We start from the raw sequence: 18,517 nt of genomic DNA, 5'->3' as shown, positions 1-18,517 counted from the left end.
CTCGAACACCTATACGGATTCTCCTGCAAAGTGGCGGATATGAAAATACGGTGTTTACTTACAATTTCCCACGCATTACGGTTCGACCACTCGAACACCTATACGGATTCTCCTGCACAGTGGCAGATATGTAAATACGGCATTTACTTGCCATTTCTCAAGCATTACGGTTCGAACACTCGAAGACCTATACGGATTCTCCGGCAATGAGACAGATATGTAAATACGGCGTTTACTTACTATCTCTCACGCATTATGGTTCGATCACTCGGACACCTATACGGATTCTCCTGCACGGTGGCAGTTATGTAAATACGGCGTTTACATACCATTCCTCATGCATTACGGTTCGAACACTCGAACACCTATACGGATTCTCCGGTACAGTGGCATATATGTAAATACAGCGTTTACTTTCCATTTCTCACGCATTACGGTTCGAACACTCGAACACCTATACGGATTCTCCTGCACAGTGGCAGATATGTAAATGCGGCGTTTACTTACCATTTCTCATGCATTACGGCTCGAACACTCGAACCCCTATACGGATTCTCTTGCACAGTGGCAGATATGTAAATACGGCGTTTACTTACCATTTCTCACGCATTACGGCTCGAACACTCGAACACCTATACGGATTCTCCTGCAAAGTGGCAGATATGTAAATATGGCGTTTACTTACAATTTCCCACGCATTACAGTTCGAACACTCGAACACCTATACGGATTCTCCTGCACAGTGGCAGATATGTAAATACGGCGTTTACTTACCATTTCTCAGGCATTACGGTTCGAACACTCGAAGACTTATACGGATTCTCCTGCAAAGTGGCAGATATGTAAATACCGCGTTTACTTAAAATTTCTCACGCATTACAGTTCGAACACTGGAACACCTATACGGATTCGCCTGTACAGTGGCAGATATGTAAATACGGCGTTTACTTCCCATTTCTCATTCATTACGGTTCGAACACTCGAACACCTATACGGATTCTCCTGCACAGTGGCAGATATGAAAATACGGCGTTTACTTACAATATCTCATGCATTACGGTTCGAACACTCGAACAGCTATACGGATTCTCCAGCACAGTGGCAGATATGTAAATACGGCGTTTACTTACCATTTCTCACGTATTACGGCTCGAACATTCGAACACCTATACGGATTCTCCTGCAAAGTGGCAGATATGTAAATACGGCGTTTACTTACAATTTCCCACGCATTATGGTTCGAACACTCGAACTCCTGTACGGATTCTCCTGCACAGTGGCAGATATGTAAATACGGCGTGTACTTACCATTTCTCTCGCATTACGGCTCGAACACCTATACGGATTCTCCGGCACAGATGCAAATATGTAAATACAGCGTTTACTTTCCATTTCTCAAGCATTACGGTTCGAACAGTCGAACACCTATACGGATTCTCCTGCACAGTGGCAGATATGTAAATACGGCGTTTACTTACCATTTCTCATGCATTACGGCTCGAACACTCGAACACCTATACGGATTCTCTTGCACAGTGGCAGATATGTAAATACGGCGTTTACTTACCATTTCTCTCGCATTACGGCTCGAACACTCGAACACCTATACTGATTCTCCTGCAAAGTGGCAGATATGTAAATATGGCGTTTACTTACAATTTCCCACGCATTACGGTTCGAACACTCGAACACCTATACGGATTCTCCTGCACAGTGGCAGATATGTAAATACGGCGTTTACTTACCATTTCTCAGGCGTTACGGTTCGAACACTCGAAGACTTATACGGATTCTCCTGCAAAGTGGCAGATATGTGAATACCGCGTTTACTTACAATTTTTCACGCATTACGGTTCGAACACTCGAACACCTATACGGATTCGCCTGCACAGTGGCCGATATGTAAATACGGCGTTTACTTCCCATTTCTCGTGCATTACGGTTCGAACACTCGAACACCTATACGGATTCTCCTGCAAAGTGGCAGATATGTAAATACGGTGTTTACTTACAATTTCCCACGCATTACGGTTCGAACACTCGAACACCTAGACGGATTCTCCTGCACAGTGGCAGATATGTAAATACGGCATTTACTTGCCATTTCTCAAGCATTACGGTTCGAACACTCGAAGACCTATACGGATTCTCCGGCAATGAGACAGATATGTAAATACGGCGTTTACTTACAATCTCTCTCGCATTATGGTTCGATCACTCGGACACCTATACGGATTCTCCTGCATGGTGGCAGTTATGTAAATACGGCGTTTACATACCATTACTCATGCATTACGGTTCGAACACTCGAACACCTATACGGATTCTCCGGTACAGTGGCATATATGTAAATACAGCGTTTACTTTCCATTTCTCACGCATTACGGTTCGAACACTCGAACACCTATACGGATTCTCCTGCACAGTGGCAGATATGTAAATACGGCGTTTACATACCATTTCTCATCCATTACGGCTCGAACACTCGAACCCCTATACGGATTCTCTTGCACAGTGGCAGATATGTAAATACGGCATTTACTTACCATTTCTCACGCATTACGGCTCGAACACTCGAACACCTATACGGATTCTCTTGCAAAGTGGCAGATATGTAAATATGGCGTTTACTTACAATTTCCCACGCATTACAGTTCGAACACTCGAACACCTATACGGATTCTCCTGCACAGTGGCAGATATGTAAATACGGCGTTTACTTACCATTTCTCAGGCATTACGGTTCGAACACTCGAAGACTTATACGGATTCTCCTGCAAAGTGGCAGATATGTAAATACCGCGTTTACTTAAAATTTCTCACGCATTACAGTTCGAACACTCGAACACCTATACGGATTCGCCTGTACAGTGGCAGATATGTAAATACGGCGTTTACTTCCCATTTCTCATGCATTACGGTTCGAACACTCGAACACCTATACGGATTCTCCTGCACAGTGGCAGATATGAAAATACGGCGTTTACTTACAATATCTCATGCATTACAGTTCGAACACTCGAACACCTATACGCATTCTCCTGCACAGTGGCAGATATGTAAATACGGCGTTTACTTACCATTTCTCATGCATTACGGCTCGAACACTCGAACACCTATACGGATTCTCTTGCACAGTGGCAGATATGTAAATACGGCGTTTACTTACCATTTCTCTCGCATTACGGCTCGAACACTCGAACACCTATACTGATTCTCCCGCAAAGTGGCAGATATGTAAATATGGCGTTTACTTACAATTTCCCACGCATTACGGTTCGAACACTCGAACACCTATACTGATTCTCCTGCACAGTGGCAGATATGTAAATACGGCGTTTACTTACCATTTCTCAGGCATTACGGTTCGAACACTCGAAGACTTATACGGATTCTCCTGCAAAGTGGCAGATATGTGAATACCGCGTTTACTTACAATTTCTCACGCATTACGGTTCGAACACTCGAACACCTATACGGATTCGCCTGCACAGTGGCAGATATGTAAATACGGCGTTTACTTCCCATTTCTCATTCATTACGGTTCGAACACTCGAACACCTATACGGATTCTCCTGCAAAGTGGCAGATATGAAAATACGGTGTTTACTTACAATTTCCCACGCATTACGGTTCGACCACTCGAACACCTATACGGATTCTCCTGCACAGTGGCAGATATGTAAATACGGCATTTACTTGCCATTTCTCAAGCATTACGGTTCGAACACTCGAAGACCTATACGGATTCTCCGGCAATGAGACAGATATGTAAATACGGCGTTTACTTACTATCTCTAACGCATTATGGTTCGATCACTCGGACACCTATACGGATTCTCCTGCACGGTGGCAGTTATGTAAATACGGCGTTTACATACCATTCCTCATGCATTACGGTTCGAACACTCGAACACCTATACGGATTCTCCGGTACAGTGGCATATATGTAAATACAGCGTTTACTTTCCATTTCTCACGCATTACGGTTCGAACACTCGAACACCTATACGGATTCTCCTGCACAGTGGCAGATATGTAAATGCGGCGTTTACTTACCATTTCTCATGCATTACGGCTCGAACACTCGAACCCCTATACGGATTCTCTTGCACAGTGGCAGATATGTAAATACGGCGTTTACTTACCATTTCTCACGCATTACGGCTCGAACACTCGAACACCTATACGGATTCTCCTGCAAAGTGGCAGATATGTAAATATGGCGTTTACTTACAATTTCCCACGCATTACAGTTCGAACACTCGAACACCTATACGGATTCTCCTGCACAGTGGCAGATATGTAAATACGGCGTTTACTTACCATTTCTCAGGCATTACGGTTCGAACACTCGAAGACTTATACGGATTCTCCTGCAAAGTGGAAGATATGTAAATACCGCGTTTACTTAAAATTTCTCACGCATTACAGTTCGAACACTGGAACACCTATACGGATTCGCCTGTACAGTGGCAGATATGTAAATACGGCGTTTACTTCCCATTTCTCATTCATTACGGTTCGAACACTCGAACACCTATACGGATTCTCCTGCACAGTGGCAGATATGAAAATACGGCGTTTACTTACAATATCTCATGCATTACGGTTCGAACACTCGAACACCTATACGGATTCTCCTGCACAGTGGCAGATATGTAAATACGGCGTTTACTTACCATTTCTCACGCATTACGGCTCGAACATTCGAACACCTATACGGATTCTCCTGCAAAGTGGCAGATATGTAAATACGGCGTTTACTTACAATTTCCCACGCATTACGGTTCGAACACTCGAACTCCTGCACGGATTCTCCTGCACAGTGGCAGATATGTAAATACGGCGTGTACTTACCATTTCTCTCGCATTACGGCCCGAACACCTATACGGATTCTCCGGCACAGATGCAAATATGTAAATACAGCGTTTACTTTCCATTTCTCAGGCATTACGGTTCGAACAGTCGAACACCTATACGGATTCTCCTGCACAGTGGCAGATATGTAAATACGGCGTTTACTTACCATTTCTCATGCTTTACGGCTCGAACACTCGAACACCTATACGGATTCTCTTGCACAGTGGCAGATATGTAAATACGGCGTTTACTTACCATTTCTCTCGCATTACGGCTCGAACACTCGAACACCTATACTGATTCTCCTGCAAAGTGGCAGATATGTAAATATGGCGTTTACTTACAATTTCCCACGCATTACGGTTCGAACACTCGAACACCTATACGGATTCTCCTGCACAGTGGCAGATATGTAAATACGGCGTTTACTTACCATTTCTCAGGCGTTACGGTTCGAACACTCGAAGACTTATACGGATTCTCCTGCAAAGTGGCAGATATGTGAATACCGCGTTTACTTACAATTTCTCACGCATTACGGTTCGAACACTCGAACACCTATACGGATTCGCCTGCACAGTGGCCGATATGTAAATACGGCGTTTACTTCCCATTTCTCATGCATTACGGTTCGAACACTCGAACACCTATACGGATTCTCCTGCAAAGTGGCAGATATGTAAATACGGTGTTTACTTACAATTTCCCACGCATTACGGTTCGAACACTCGAACACCTAGACGGATTCTCCTGCACAGTGGCAGATATGTAAATACGGCATTTACTTGCCATTTCTCAAGCATTACGGTTCGAACACTCGAAGACCTATACGGATTCTCCGGCAATGAGACAGATATGTAAATACGGCGTTTACTTACTATCTCTCTCGCATTATGGTTCGATCACTCGGACACCTATACGGATTCTCCTGCACGGTGGCAGTTATGTAAATACGGCGTTTATATACCATTCCTCATGCATTACGGTTCGAACACTCGAACACCTATACGGATTCTCCGGTACAGTGGCATATATGTAAATACAGCGTTTACTTTCCATTTCTCACGCATTACGGTTCGAACACTCGAACACCTATACGGATTATCCTGCAAAGTGGCAGATATGTAAATACGGCGTTTACATACCATTTCTCATCCATTACGGCTCGAACACTCGAACCCCTATACGGATTCTCTTGCATAGTGGCAGATATGTAAATACGGCGTTTACTTACCATTTCTCACGCATTACGGCTCGAACACTCGAACACCTGTACGGATTCTCCTGCAAAGTGGCAGATATGTAAATATGGCGTTTACTTACAATTTCCCACGCATTACAGTTCGAACACTCGAACACCTATACGGATTCTCCTGCACAGTGGCAGATATGTAAATACGGCGTTTACTTACCATTTCTCAGGCATTACGGTTCGAACACTCGAAGACTTATACGGATTCTCCTGCAAAGTGGCAGATATGTAAATACCGCGTTTACTTAAAATTTCTCACGCATTACAGGTCGAACACTCGAACACCTATACGGATTCGCCTGTACAGTGGCAGATATGTAAATACGGCGTTTACTTCCCATTTCTCATGCATTACGATTCGAACACTCGAACACCTATACGGATTCTCCTGCACAGTGGCAGATATGAAAATACGGGGTTTACTTACAATATCTCATGCATTACGGTTCGAACACTCGAACACCTATACGCATTCTCCTGCACAGTGGCAGATATGTAAATAAGGCGTTTACTTACCATTTCTCACGCATTACGGCTCGAACATTCGAACACCTATACGGATTCTCCTGCAAAGTGGCAGATATGTAAAAACGGCGTTTACTTACAATTTCCCACGCATTACGGTTCGAACACTCGAACTCCTGTACGGATTCTCCTGCACAGTGGCAGATATGTAAATACGGCGTGTACTTACCATTTCTCTCGCATTACGGCTCGAACACTTATACGGATTCTCTGGCACAGATGCAAATATGTAAATACAGCGTTTACTTTCCATTTCTCACGCATTACGGTTCGAACAGTCGAACACCTATACGGATTCTCCTGCACAATGGCAGATATGTAAATACGGCGTTTACTTACCATTTCTCATGCATTACGGCTCGAACACTCGAACACCTATACGGATTCTCTTGCACAGTGGCAGATATGTAAATACGGCGTTTACTTACCATTTCTCTCGCATTACGGCTCGAACACTCGAACACCTATACTGATTCTCCTGCAAAGTGGCAGATATGTAAATATGGCGTTTACTTACAATTTCCCACGCATTACGGTTCGAACACTCGAACACCTATACGGATTCTCCTGCACAGTGGCAGATATGTAAATACGGCGTTTACTTACCATTTCTCAGGCATTACGGTTCGAACACTCGAAGACTTATACGGATTCTCCTGCAAAGTGGCAGATATGTGAATACCGCGTTTACTTACAATTTCTCACGCATTACGGTTCGAACACTCGAACACCTATACGGATTCGCCTGCACCGTGGCAGATATGTAAATACGGCGTTTACTTCCCATTTCTCATTCATTACGGTTCGAACACTCGAACACCTATACGGATTTTCCTGCAAAGTGGTAGATATGAAAATACGGTGTTTACTTACAATTTCCCACGCATTACGGTTCGACCACTCGAACACCTATACGGATTCTCCTGCACAGTGGCAGATATGTAAATACGGCATTTACTTGCCATTTCTCAAGCATTACGGTTCGAACACTCGAAGACCTATACGGATTCTCCGGCAATGAGACAGATATGTAAATACGGCGTTTACTTACTATCTCTCACGCATTATGGTTCGATCACTCGGATACCTATACGGATTCTCCTGCACGGGGGCAGTTATGTAAATACGCCATTTACATATCATTCCTCATGCATTACAGTTCGAACACTCGAACACCTATACGGATTCTCCGGTACAGTGGCATATATGTAAATACAGCGTTTACTTTCCATTTCTCACGCATTACGGTTCGAACACTCGAACACCAATACGGATTCTCCTGCACAGTGGCAGATATGTAAATACGGCGTTTACTTACCATTTCTCATGCATTACGGCTCGAACACTCGAACCCCTATACGGATTCTCTTGCACAGTGGCAGATATGTAAATACGGCGTTTACTTACCATTTCTCACGCATTACGGCTCGAACACTCGAACACCTATACGGATTCTCCTGCAAAGTGACAGATATGTAAATATGGCGTTTACTTAAAATTTCCCACGCATTACAGTTCGAACACTCGAACACCTATACGGATTCTCCTGCACAGTGGCAGATATGTAAATACGGCGTTTACTTACCATTTCTCAGGCATTACGGTTCGAACACTCGAAGACTTATACGGATTCTCCTGCAAAGTGGCAGATATGTAAATACCGCGTTTACTTAAAATTTCTCACGCATTACAGTTCGAACACTGGAACACCTATACGGATTCGCCTGTACAGTGGCAGATATGTAAATACGGCGTTTACTTCCCATTTCTCATTCATTACGGTTCGAACACTCGAACACCTATACGGATTCTCCTGCACAGTGGCAGATATGAAAATACGGCGTTTACTTACAATATCTCATGCATTACGGTTCGAACACTCGAACACCTATACGGATTCTCCTGCACAGTGGCAGATATGTAAATACGGCGTTTACTTACCATTTCTCACGCATTACGGCTCGAACATTCGAACACCTATACGGATTCTCCTGCAAAGTGGCAGATATGTAAATACGGCGTTTACTTACAATTTCCCACGCATTACGGTTCGAACACTCGAACTCCTGCACGGATTCTCCTGCACAGTGGCAGATATGTAAATACGGCGTGTACTTACCATTTCTCTCGCATTACGGCTCGAACACCTATACGGATTCTCCGGCACAGATGCAAATATGTAAATACAGCGTTTACTTTCCATTTCTCAGGCATTACGGTTCGAACAGTCGAACACCTATACGGATTCTCCTGCACAGTGGCAGATATGTAAATACGGCGTTTACTTACCATTTCTCATGCTTTACGGCTCGAACACTCGAACACCTATACGGATTCTCTTGCACAGTGGCAGATATGTAAATACGGCGTTTACTTACCATTTCTCTCGCATTACGGCTCCAACACTCGAACACCTATACTGATTCTCCTGCAAAGTGGCAGATATGTAAATATGGCGTTTACTTACAATTTCCCACGCATTACGGTTTGAACACTGGAACACCTATACGGATTCTCCTGCACAGTGGCAGATATGTAAATATGGCGTTTACTTACCATTTCTCAGGCATTACGGTTCGAACACTCGAAGACTTATACGGATTCTCCTGCAAAGTGGCAGATATGTGAATACCGCGTTTACTTACAATTTCTCACGCATTACGGTTCGAACACTCGAACACCTGTACGGATTCGCCTGCACAGTGGCCGATATGTAAATAGGGCGTTTACTTCCCATTTCTCATGTATTACGGTTCGAACACTCGAACACCTATACGGATTCTCCTGCAAAGTGGCAGATATGTAAATACGGTGTTTACTTACAATTTCCCTCGCATTACGGTTCGAACACTCGAACACCTATACGGATTCTCCTGCACAGTGGCAGATATGTAAATACGGCATTTACTTGCCATTTCTCAAGCATTACGGTTCGAACACTCGAAGACCTATACGGATTCTCCGGCAATGAGACAGATATGTAAATACGGCGTTTACTTACTATCTCTCACGCAGTATGGTTCGATCACTCGGACACCTATACGGATTCTCCTGCACGGTGGCAATTATGTAAATACGGCGTTTACATACCATTCCTCATGCATTACGGTTCGAACACTCGAACACCTATACGGATTCTCCGGCACAGTGGCATATATGTAAATACAGCGTTTACTTTTCATTTCTCACGCATTACGGATCGAACACTCGAACACCTATACGGATTCTCCTGCACAGTGACAGATATGTAAATACGGCGTTTACTTACCATTTCTCATGCATTACAGCTCGAACACTCGAACCCCTATACGGATTCTCTTGCACAGTGGCAGATATGTAAATACGGCGTTTACTTACCATTTCTCACGCATTACGGCTCGAACACTCGAACACCTATACGGATTCTCCTGCAAAGTGGCAGATATGTAAATATGGCGTTTACTTACAATTTCCCACGCATTACAGTTCGAACACTCGAACACCTATACGGATTCTCCTGCACAGTGGCAGATATGTAAATACGGCGTTTACTTACCATTTCTCACGCATTACGGCTCGAACATTCGAACACCTATACGGATTCTCCTGCAAAGTGGCAGATATGTAAATACGGCGTTTACTTACAATTTCCCACGCATTACGGTTCGAACACTCGAACTCCTGTACGGATTCTCCTGCACAGTGGCAGATATGTAAATACGGCGTGTACTTACCATTTCTCTCGCATTACGGCTCGAACACCTATACGGATTCTCCGGCACAGATGCAAATATGTAAATACAGCGTTTACTTTCCATTTCTCACGCATTACGGTTCGAACAGTCGAACACCTATACGGATTCTCCTGCACACTGGCAGATATGTAAATACGGCGTTTACTTACCATTTCTCATGCATTACGGCTCGAACACTCGAACACCTATACGGAATCTCTTGCACAGTGGCGGATATGTAAATACGGCGTTTACTTAACATTTCTCTCGCATTACGGCTCCAACACTCGAACACCTATACTGATTCTCCTGCAAAGTGGCAGATATGTAAATATGGCATTTACTTACAATTTCCCACGCATTACGGTTCGAACACTCGAACACCTATACGGATTCTCCTGCACAGTGGCAGATATGTAAATACGGCGTTTACTTACCATTTCTCAGGCATTACGGTTCGAACACTCGAAGACTTATACGGATTCTCCTGCAAAGTGGCAGATATGTGAATACCGCGTTTACTTACAATTTCTCACGCATTACGGTTCGAACACTCGAACACCTATACGGATTCGCCTGCACAGTGGCCGATATGTAAATACGGCGTTTACTTCCCATTTCTCATGCATTACGGTTCGAACACTCGAACACCTATACGGATTCTCCTGCACAGTGACAGATATGTAAATACGGCGTTTACTTACCATTTCTCATGCATTACGGCTCGAACACTCGAACCCCTATACGGATTCTCTTGCACAGTGGCAGATATGTAAATACGGCGTTTACTTACCATTTCTCACGCATTACGGCTCGAACACTCGAACACCTATACGGATTCTCTTGCACAGTGGCAGATATGTAAATACGGCGTTTACTTACCATTTCTCACGCATTACGGCTCGAACACTCGAACACCTATACGGATTCTCCTGCAAAGTGGCAGATATGTAAATATGGCGTTTACTTACAATTTCCCACGCATTACAGTTCGAACACTCGAACACCTATACGGATTCTCCTGCACAATGGCAGATATGTAAATACGGCGTTTACTTACCATTTCTCAGGCATTACGGTTCGAACACTCGAAGACTTATACGGATTCTCCTGCAAAGTGGCAGATATGTAAATACCGCGTTTACTTAAAATTTCTCACGCATTACAGTTCGAACACTCGAACACCTATACGGATTCGCCTGTACAGTGGCAGATATGTAAATACGGCGTTTACTTCCCATTTCTCATGCATTACGGTTCGAACACTCGAACACCTATACGGATTCTCCTGCACAGTGGCAGATATGAAAATACGGTGTTTACTTACAATATCTCATGCATTACGGTTCGAACACTCGAACACCTATACGGATTCTCCTGCAAAGTGGCAGATATGTAAATACGGCGTTTACTTACAATTTCCCACGCATTACGGTTCGAACACTCGAACTCCTGTACGGATTCTCCTGCACAGTGGCAGATATGTAAATACGGCGTGTACTTACCATTTCTCTCGCATTACGGCTCGAACACCTATACGGATTCTCTGGCACAGATGCAAATATGTAAATACAGCGTTTACTTTCCATTTCTCACGCATTACGGTTCGAACAGTCGAACACCTATACGGATTCTCCTGCATAGTGGCAGATATGTAAATACGGCGTTTACTTACCATTTCTCTTGCATTACGGCTCGAACACTCGAACACCTATACGGATTCTCTTGCACTGTGGCAGATATGTAAATACGGCGTTTTCTTACCATTTCTCTCGCATTACGGCTCCAACACTCGAACACCTATACTGATTCTCCTGCAAAGTGGCAGATATGTAAATATGGCGTTTACTTACAATTTCCCACGCATTACGGTTCGAACACTCGAACACCTATATGGATTCTCCTGCACAGTGGCAGATATGTAAATACGGCGTTTACTTACCATTTCTCAGGCATTACGGTTCGAACACTCGAAGACTTATACGGATTCTCCTGCAAAGTGGCAGATATGTGAATACCGCGTTTACTTACAATTTCTCACGCATTACGGTTCGAACACTCGAACACCTATACGGATTCGCCTGCACAGTGGCCGATATGTAAATACGGCGTTTACTTCCCATTTCTCACGCATTACGGTTCGAACACTCGAACACCTATACGGATTCTCCTGCAAAGTGGCAGATATGTAAATACGGTGTTTACTTACAATTTCCCACGCATAACGGTTCGAACACTCGAACACCTATACGGATTCTCCTGCACAGTGGCAGATATGTAAATACGGCATTTACTTGCCATTTCTCAAGCATTACGGTTCGAACACTCGAAGACCTATACGGATTCTCCGGCAATGAGACAGATATGTAAATACGGCGTTTACTTACTATCTCTCACGCATTATGGTTCGATTACTCGGACACCTATACGGATTCTCCTGCACGGTGGCAATTATGTAACACGGCGTTTACATACCATTCCTCATGCATTACGGTTCGAACACTCGAACACCTATACGGATTCTCCGGCACAGTGGCATATATGTAAATACAGCGTTTACTTTCCATTTCTCACGCATTACGGTTCGAACACTCGAACACCTATACGGATTCTCCTGCACAGTGGCAGATATGTAAATACGGCGTTTACTTACCATTTCTCATTTATTACGGCTCGAACACTCGAACCCCTATACGGATTCTCTTGCACAGTGGCAGATATGTAAATACGGCGTTTACTTACCATTTCTCACGCATTACGGGTCGAACACTCGAACACCTATACGGATTCTCCTGCAAAGTGGCAGATATGTAAATATGGCGTTTACTTACAATTTCCCACGCATTACAGTTCGAACACTCGAACGCCTATACGGATTCTCCTGCACAGTGGCAGATATGTAAATATGGCGTTTACTTACCATTTCTCAGGCATTACGGTTCGAACACTCGAAGACTTACACGGATTCTCCTGCAAAGTGGCAGATATGTAAATACCACGTTTACTTAAAATTTCTCACGCATTACAGTTCGAACACTCGAACACCTATACGGATTCGCCTGCACAGTGGCAGATATGTAAATACGGCGTTTACTTCCCATTTCTCATGCATTACGGTTCGAACACTCGAACACCTATACGGATTCTCCTGCACAGTGGCAGATATGAAAATACGGCGTTTACTTACAATATCTCATGCATTACGGTTCGAACACTCGAACACCTATACGGATTCTCTTGCACAGTGGCAGATATGTAAATACGGCGTTTACTTACCATTTCTCACGCATTACGGCTCGAACATTCGAACACCTATACGGATTCTCCTGCAAAGTGGCAGATATGTAAATACGGCGTTTACTTACAATTACCCACGCATTACGGTTTGAACACTCGAACTGCTGTACGGATTCTCCTGCACAGTGGCAGATATGTAAATACGGCGTGTACTTACCATTTCTCTCGCATTACGGCTCGAACACCTATACGGATTCTCCGGCACAGATGCAAATATGTAAATACAGCGTTTACTTTCCATTTCTCACGCATTACGGTTCGAACAGTCGAACACCTATACGGATTCTCCTGCACAGTGGCAGATATGTAAATACGGCGTTTACTTACCATTTCTCATGCATTACGGCTCGAACACTCGAACACCTATACGGATTCTCTTGCACAGTGGCAGATATGTAAATACGGCGTTTACTTACCATTTCTCTCGCATTACGGCTCCAACACTCGAACACCTATACTGATTCTCCTGCAAAGTGGCAGATATGTAAATATGGCGTTTACTTATAATTTCCCACGCATTACGGTTCGAACACTCGAACACCTATACGGATTCTCCTGCACAGTGGCAGATATGTAAATACGGCGTTTACTTACCATTTCTCAGGCATTACGGTTCGAACACTCGAAGACTTATACGGATTCTCCTGCAAAGTGGCAGATATGTGAATACCGCGTTTACTTACAATTTCTCACGCATTACGGTTCGAACACTCGAACACCTATACGGATTCGCCTGCACAGTGGCAGATATGTAAATATGGCGTTTACTTATAATTTCCCACGCATTACGGTTCGAACACTCGAACACCTATACGGATTCTCCTGCACAGTGGCAGATATGTAAATACGGCGTTTACTTACCATTTCTCAGGCATTACGGTTCGAACACTCGAAGACTTATACGGATTCTCCTGCAAAGTGGCAGATATGTGAATACCGCGTTTACTTACAATTTCTCACGCATTACGGTTCGAACACTCGAACACCTATACGGATTCGCCTGCACAGTGGCAGATATGTAAATATGGCGTTTACTTATAATTTCCCACGCATTACGGTTCGAACACTCGAACACCTATACGGATTCTCCTGCACAGTGGCAGATATGTAAATACGGCGTTTACTTACCATTTCTCAGGCATTACGGTTCGAACACTCGAAGACTTATACGGATTCTCCTGCAAAGTGGCAGATATGTGAATACCGCGTTTACTTACAATTTCTCACGCATTACGGTTCGAACACTCGAACACCTATACGGATTCGCCTGCACAGTGGCAGATATGTAAATGCGGCGTTTACTTCCCATTTCTCATGCATTACGGTTCGAACACTCGAACACCTATACGGATTCTCCTGCAAAGTGGCAGATATGTAAATACGGTGTTTACTTACAATTTCCCACGCATTACGGTTCGAACACTCGAACACCTATACGGATTCTCCAGCACAGTGGCAGATATGTAAATACGGCATTTACATGCCATTTCTCAAGCATTGCGGTTCGAACACTCGAAGACCTATACGGATTCTCTGGCAAAGAGACAGATATGTAAATACGGCGTTTACTTACTATTTCTCACTCATTATGGTTCGATCACTCGGACACCTATACGGATTCTCCTGCACGGTGGCAGTTATGTAAATACGGCGTTTACATACCATTCCTCATGCATTACGGTTCGAACACTCGAACACCTATACGGATTCTCCGGCACAGTGGCATATATGTAAATACAGCGTTTACATTCCATTTCTCACGCATTACGGTTCGAACACTCGAACACCTATACGGATTCTCCTGCACAGTGGCAGATATGTAAATACGGCGTTTACTTACCATTTCTCATGCATTACGGCTCGAACACTCGAACCCCTATACGGATTCTCTTGCACAGTGGCAGATATGTAAATACGGCGTTTACTTACAATTTCCCACGCATTACGGTTCGAACACTCGAACACCTATACGGATTCTCTTGCACAGTGGCAGATATGTAAATACGGCGTTTACTTACCATTTCTCACGCATTACGGCTCGAACATTCGAACACCTATACGGATTCTCCTGCAAAGTGGCAGATATGTAAATACGGCGTTTACTTACAATTTCCCACGCATTACGGTTCGAACACTCGAACTCCTGTAAGGATTTTCCTGCACAGTGGCAGATATGTAAATACGGCGTGTACTTACCATTTCTCTCGCATTACGGCTCGAACACCTATACGGATTCTCCGGCACAGATGCAAATATGTAAATACAGCGTTTACTTTCCATTTCTCACGCATTACGGTCCGAACAGTCGAACACCTATACGGATTCTCCTGCACAGTGGCAGATATGTAAATACGGCGTTTACCTACCATTTCTCATGCATTACGGCTCGAACACTCGAACACCTATACGGATTCTTTGCACAGTGGCAGATATGTAAATACGGCGTTTACTTACCATTTCTCTCGCATTACGACTCGAACACTCGAACACCTATACTGATTCTCCTGCAAAGTGGCAGATATGTAAATATGGCGTTTACTTACAATTTCCCACGCATTACGGTTCGAACACTCGAACACCTATACGGATTCTCCTGCACAGTGGCAGATATGTAAATACGGCGTTTACTTACCATTTCTCAGGCATTACGGTTCGAACACTCGAAGACTTATATGGATTCTCCTGCAAAGTGGCAGATATGTGAATACCGCGTTTACTTACAATTTCTCACGCATTACGGTTCGAACACTCGAACACCTATACGGATTCGCCTGCACAGTGGCAGATATGTAAATACGGCGTTTACTTCCCATTTCTCATGCATTACGGTTCGAACCCTCGAACACCTATACGGATTCTCCTGCTAAGTGGCAGATATGTAAATACGGTGTTTACTTACAATTTCCCACGCATTACGGTTCGAACACTCGAACACCTATATGGATTCTCCAGCACAGTGGCAGATATGTAAATACGGCATTCACTTGCCATTTCTCAAGCATTACGGTTCGAACACTCGAAGACCTATACGGATTCTCCGGCAAAGAGACAGATATGTAAATACGGCGTTTACTTACTATTTCTCACGCATTATGGTTCGATCACTCGGACACCTATACGGATTCTCCTGCACGGTGGCAGTTATGTAAATACGGCGTTTACATACCATTCCTCATGCATTACGGTTCGAACACTCGAACACCTATAAGGATTCTCCGGCACAGTGGCATATATGTAAATACAGCGTTTATTTTCCATTTCTCATGCATTACGGTTCGAACACTCGAACACCTATACGGATTCTCCTGCACAGTGGCAGATGTGTAAATACGGCGTTTACTTACCATTTCTCATGCATTACGGCTCGAACACTCGAACCCCTATACGGATTCTCTTGCACAGTGGCAGATATGTAAATACGGCGTTTACTTACCATTTCTCACGCATTACGGCTCGAACACTCGAACACCTATGCGGATTCTCCTCCAAAGTGGCAGATATGTAAATATGGCGTTTACTTACAATTTCCCACGCATTACGGTTCGAACACTCGAACACCTATACGGATTCTCCTGCACAGTGGCAGATATGTAATTACGGCGTTTACTTACCATTTCTCAGGCATTACGGTTCAAACACTTGAAGACTTATACGGATTCTCCTCCAAAGTGGCAGATATGTAAATACCGCGTTTACTTAAAATTTCTCACGCATTACAGTTCGAACACTCGAACACCGATACGGATTCGCCTGCACAGTGGCAGATATGTAAATACGGCGTTTACTTCCCATTTCTCATGCATTACGGTTCGAACACTCGAACACCTATACGGATTCTCCAGCACAGTGGCAGATATGAAAATACGGCGTTTACTTACAATATCTCATGCATTACGTATCGAACACTCGAACACCTATACGGATTCTCCTGCACAGTGGCAGATATGTAAATACAGCGTTTACTTACCATTTCTCATGCATTACAGTTCAAACACTCGAACACCTTTACGGATTCTCCTGCAGAGTGGCAGATATGTAAATACGGTGTTTACTTACCATTTCGCTTGCATTGGGGTTCGAACACTCGAACACCTATACGGATTATCCTGCCTAGTGGCAGACATGTAAATACGGCGTTTACTTACCATATCTGATGCATTACGGTTCGAACACTCGAACACCTATACGGATTCTTCTGCACAGTGGCAGATATGTAAATACGGCGTTTACTTACCATTTCTCACGCATTACGGCTCGAACATTCGAACACCTATACGGATTCTCCTGCAAAGTGGTAGAATTGTAAATGCGGCGTTTACTTACAATTTCCCACGCATTACGGTTCGAACACTCGAACACCTGTACGGATTCTCCTGGACAGTGGCAGATATGTAAATACAGCGTGTACTTACCATTTCTCTCGCATTACGGCTCGAACACCTATACGGATTCTCCGGCACAGATGCAAATATGTAAATACAACGTTTACTTTCCATTTCTCACGCATTACGGTTCAAACAGTCGAACACCTATACGGATTCTCCTGCACAGTGGCAGATATGTAAATACGGCGTTTACTTACCATTTCTCATGCATTACAGCTCGAACACTCGAACCCCTATACGGATTCTCTTGCATAGTGGCAGATATGTAAATACGGCGTTTACTTACCATTTCTCTCGCATTACGGCTCGAACACTCGAACACCGATACGGATTCTCCTGCAAAGTGGCAGATATGTAAATATGGCGTTTACTTACAATTTCCCACGCATTACGGTTCGAACACTCGAACACCTATACGGATTCTCCTGCACAGTGGCAGATATGTAAATACAGCGTGTACTTACCATTTCTCTCGCATTAC

Source organism: Camellia sinensis, unplaced genomic scaffold (assembly GCF_055761805.1).
Source record: "Camellia sinensis isolate YWXY unplaced genomic scaffold, ASM5576180v1 Unanchor13, whole genome shotgun sequence".
NCBI lineage: Eukaryota > Viridiplantae > Streptophyta > Magnoliopsida > Ericales > Theaceae > Camellia > Camellia sinensis.
Note: the sequence above shows the minus strand (reverse complement) of the source record.